Raw genomic sequence first — 4,941 nt, forward strand, 5'->3', positions numbered from 1 at the left:
GGTAGGGGTGATTTCTAAAAAGCTTACGTTGATCTCTAAGAAGGAGACGACTTTGAAGCTTTTACCCCAATTTTCATGTAATTGACTTTCATTGCATTCATGTCTCAGACCCAAAGTTACCTCCCCAGAGCAGCCTTCCCTGACCACCCTGTTCCATTCTTTGTCCCTTTACCATGCTTTATTTTCCATATTCCCCACTACAATGTAAGTTCCTAGAGCAGAGGGTCTGTGTTTTGATCATCACTGGATCCCCAGCACCTAGAAGGGTCCTTAGCCCATAGTAGGCACTCATTAGTGTTTGTTGAATGGACGGAAGGGGGTGGGGGCTGAATGTACCTGGAAGATGGAAATCCAGGTGACAGAAATGGCATGAGCAAAGGAATGAGGCTGGCTGAAAGCAGGCCATACTGATGGGAGGGAGTGGTTCATGTGAGTGAACAATGAGAGAGTGAGTGGTTGTTTATGAGGTAGGATGGGGCTAGATCATCAAAAACTTTAAACGGCTAGCTGCAGAGTTGCTAGAATTGGAGTTGCTAGAATTGCAGGGTGTGTGGGCTGGGCCTGGCCCAGGCTTGTGGCAGTGAGAATGAGAAGGTGAGGAGATGTTACATAGAAGCCATCGGCAGGCTGTGGTGAGTGACAGGATGGGGAAAAAGGGAGCATCCAAAGAAGTGGTCCAGCTGTGGAACCTCCAAGAATGTCGGTGCTTCTGACAATATCAGCAAAGTCAGAGTAGAAACCGATTTTGGAGGCAGGCAGGTGGGCTCTGTGTGAGCTAGGTGCAGCTGAGGGAACGGCAGGACATCCCAGAGAGGCCCACCGCCCTGGGCGCTGCCACATGGATGCTCCCAGAAGAGGCGAGGGCCTGTTTCCAGCCTGCCCTGAGAGCTGACTCATGAAGCCGCTGGCTCCCACTGCACTCTCTCAACAGCGCCACAGGTATGGCAACCACGGGTTCACCTGGGCCTCGCCCCTGCCCCAACTACATTCTGTTTAAAGTCCTCTTGCTCAGTCCTCGTGCAAACCCTCCTCCCATCCCGATGAGGTACATTTCATGCCTAGCTAAGAGCTGATAGCCAGGCATACCAGGCCTTGACCCCATCCTTGTCATCAATCCAAGGTGTGACCAGCTGCTCACCACCCAGGTCTTGTCTTTCCCACAGCGCCGACCATCTAGGGAAATAACGTTTTGTGCCCTTACCTCTGTCTGGATAAATGTCAGTACTCATTTTGACGGACAGAGAATTCCCTTCAAGAACCAGATCAAAGTGTAAGCACTGAAAAGTACAAGTGGCCAGGGCACCCGAGTGGCTTATGTCGGTAAAGTGTCCAACTCTTGATTTTGGCTCAGATCGTGATCTCATGGTTTGTGGGATCAAGCCCTGCGTAGGGCTCTGTGCTGACAGCATGGAGCCTGCTTAAGATTCTCTCTCTCCCTCTCCATCTGCCCCTTCCCCACTCTTGCATGCTCTCTCAACATAAACATTAAAACATTTAAAAAAAAAAAAAAAACAAGGAAAGCACACGGTGCCTTTAGACCCACTACCTTTATGCCAATGTCCTGTCTTGGTCATCATCTCCTTCCCTCTGTAGCAGCTCACCCAGGCCTGGTCTCTAAGGTTCCCCCCACTTCCTCCCTTTTATAAGAGTCTCTGTTTAGAGAGTGATCCTATGGGCAAAGGATGGTTTTTAGAGGAAGACAGACTTGGATTATATCTAGGGTCTAGTACCATCAGTTGGGGGACCTTGGACAATGTACTTAATCTCTCTGAGCCTCATTTCCTCATCTGTCAAATGCAGAAAATACCATCTCAAAGGACTGGTACGAGCACTGACCAAGCCTCATTCAATGATCTTCATCACAGAGTGCTGAACACAGTGCCAGACACCCGTGGGGACGTTCCAGAAAAGTTCATTTCTCCTGTGTGTTTCCTTCTTCTGGGAAAGGATTTGGCTGAGTATGGTCTAATTCATACTAAGGTGGTAATAGCTGAAAAAGCTGTACATTCTTGTACCCTAAGGAAGAGATCATGGTGAGATTTTAGGCACAATCAAGAATCTCTAAAACTTGTAAGAGCTGGACAGCTATGGGGCAGCCTCCAAGGCCCCTCAGACTCCTATACAGTGGCACCAGCACACCTGGCCATTCCAGGGACACTTTTCTTTTTTTTTCCCTTTTAGGCAAACTATGGACACATACCTCTCTTTTCTTTTTTCCTTGACAAAGCCATAAATGATCTGAGTAGTATTCTCATAGCATGGCCCTCTATTTTACCTGAGATGCTTTTTAAATGTACACATCATCAAGCTTCATCCAAAACCCACCGAATCTGGCTCTCTCTGAGGGTGGGATTTGGGAATCTGCTTTGTAAGTAATCTCCCCATTGATCCACTTATATCCTTGTGCCCGAGAACCACTGGTCTAGAACCTTAAAGGGGATAGTTTTATTGAGGTTCCAGAGCAAATCAAGCAAATAAATGAATGTAAAGTGAGTAAAAGTGACCGAGTTTAGGGCTTTGGGTGCCTTAGGGTTCTCAACAGAGATACCTGCATGTCCAGATGGGGTCCATCTGGGTGGGAAGACCTTCCCTCCTCTCAGATCCTCAGCTAGATCTTCAGCTTTTTCCACCTTGATTCCAGGCACCTCTAAAACTCCAGTTTGGGCCGACCCTGTGGATCCTGTCCCAGATGGATTCCCCTGCTGGAGGCAGGAACCTCTCTATCTGGCCCCCAAAGATGTGGCCTACTTCATGGTCTCACGAGACTGGACCCAGGCCTCCACCTTGATGATGCGGCTTTTGGTCCATAATCTTTCCTTCTTCTAAGCACTTTGCATCTTTTCCTTCTCCCTCATTTCTCTATCTAGATCACAAATGTGCTAACATGTGCAACTGTGCATGCACATGTGCACATGTACACACACACACGCACACACACGCACCGATCCCATTATCCACAGGGTACAAAGCCTCCGTAATTGAATGAGACCAATGCCTGGATAAAGTAGGTGCCTAATAAATGCCAGTTCTCTTCCTCTGACCCCTCTCTCTCTTCCAGCTGCTCCATTCTGTGGTAGACTGTCCGGAAAAAATGGGAGGGAGTTCGAGAGGGGATATATTATGACTACATTCCAAAATCTGATCAGCGCGTGGGGCTGGCTGCTGGGTTTCCATGCCTGCATACCAATGAAGCTGCATCTGGAGCAGAATAGTTTGTGCCCATAAACCATGACCTTCATTATCCACGGAGGCGGCCAGCAGTGGCAGTCCCTGTAGAAATCGTTCCCATCCCAATTGCGAGGGTGGCAGAGGCGACAAGACTATGCCATTCGTCTCAGCAGCACTAACAAATGTCTTCTATAGTGCTGTGCAAAATACACTCTTCCGCTATTCTTTCTGGCTGGGATGGGCTTTCTTTTCCAATTAAAAATTAAAATAGCTGCTGAATTTATATTCATTTCTTGGGTTTGCAATTCACGCTCCATTTCTCATAAGCAGACTGCATTATCATGGAGCTCATCTGCTTATATCACCTCTTGGAAACAACCTCTTAAATCTCTGCTTGGTTAAAGATGGTTCCCTTGTGACAGAGTACCAAAGGGCAGAGACACATGGAATCAAGTCAACAGAGAATGACACAAGGCCATGCAGCCTGACCCCTTCCCAGGAAAGAATTCCCCCCAGAGCCACCCCCATGGGTCATCTTGCCTCTTCCTCAACAGCTTTAGGGTTGGGAGTCACAAGGGTGGCAACTTGAACACTTTGAAAGTTCTTCCTTATAAGTAACTACAATTTGCATCCCCGTAATCTTCACTCCCTGTTCTTAGTTTTGCCCTTTGGGCCATATGAATAAAATCCTCTGCAAGAGAATTCTTTGAACACATGAAGACAATTCTCTTGCCCTGTTATGGGCTGAATGGTGTCATCCACAGAAAGGTATTGAAGTCTAATCCCCAGTATTCAGAATGTGACCTTAATTGGAAATACAGTTGCCGTGGATGTAATTAGTTAAAATGAGGTCCTACGAGAGTAGGGTGGGCCTTAATCAAATATCACTGGTGTCCTTGTAAGACACACAGACACATAAAAGGAGAACACCACATGAAGATGGAGGCAGAGATTGGGATGAGGCAGCCATAAGCTGGGGAATGCCGGGTGTGGGGGCAGCACACCAGAAGCTGGAAAAGACAGAAAAGCCTCCTCCCTAGAGACTTCAGAGGGAGCATGGTGCTGTGAACACCTTGATTTTGGACTCTGGACTCTAAAACAGTGTGAGAATAGATTTCTGTTGGGTTAAGCCACCTAGTTTGTGGTATTTTGTTATGGCAGCCTTAGAGAACTCCTCTACCCTCTGAGACTGAACACACCCAATTCCTTCCATTGTTTCTCATGTCATATGATCTCCATCCTTTCCCACACCTTGTTCCACTGATCATATTTCTTGTTCTAAGCCAATTACTCTCAAGGTGGTCTGAGTAGCCCATCTTGTACTGAGACCATGGTCTTCCACATTTCTGGATTCTGTGCCTCAGAGCACAGTGGCTTTCTTGGCACCTTTTTTTTTTTTTAGCATTTCAAATTCCTACTGAGTATATGGTCAACTAAGACCCATGATTCTTCTCCAGGTGAACTGCTGCTAACTCTTGTCTCTCAACTGGTAGGACAGTTTTGTTAAAATCTCTTATAATATGGATGATTGCTCTGTCTTCTTCAGATATTTTAAATCTGAAGTCAATTCACCGATGCATCCAATTCTTCCCAGCTCCATTCTTGTTTTATCTATTTCCCCCAGAAATCCCTTTGCGTTTTCACTCAATTATTAATCATATTAAGCTGAGGACAGAGAACTCTGACATTCCATCAGAGGCTTCTCTGTAGACTTGCTGTGAATCCATACATTTGCTCAGTCAGTAAATATTTACCGAGTTCCTAGTGCATGCC

At 46.7% G+C, this 4,941-nt stretch overlaps 1 long non-coding RNA gene across 1 annotated transcript; it reads left to right on the forward strand.

Annotated features, from left to right (window-relative positions):
- The first annotated feature begins 312 nt into the window (after nt 1–312).
- Nucleotides 313–3,463, forward strand: LOC109491998. Its single transcript, XR_002736003.2, has 3 exons — nt 313–939; nt 1,801–2,033; nt 3,059–3,463. It is a non-coding gene; the product is annotated as an uncharacterized LOC109491998 (long non-coding RNA).
- Nucleotides 3,464–4,941: the final 1,478 nt, after the last annotated feature.

Source organism: Felis catus, chromosome D1 (genome assembly GCF_018350175.1).
Source record: "Felis catus isolate Fca126 chromosome D1, F.catus_Fca126_mat1.0, whole genome shotgun sequence".
Taxonomy (NCBI): Eukaryota; Metazoa; Chordata; class Mammalia; order Carnivora; family Felidae; genus Felis; species Felis catus.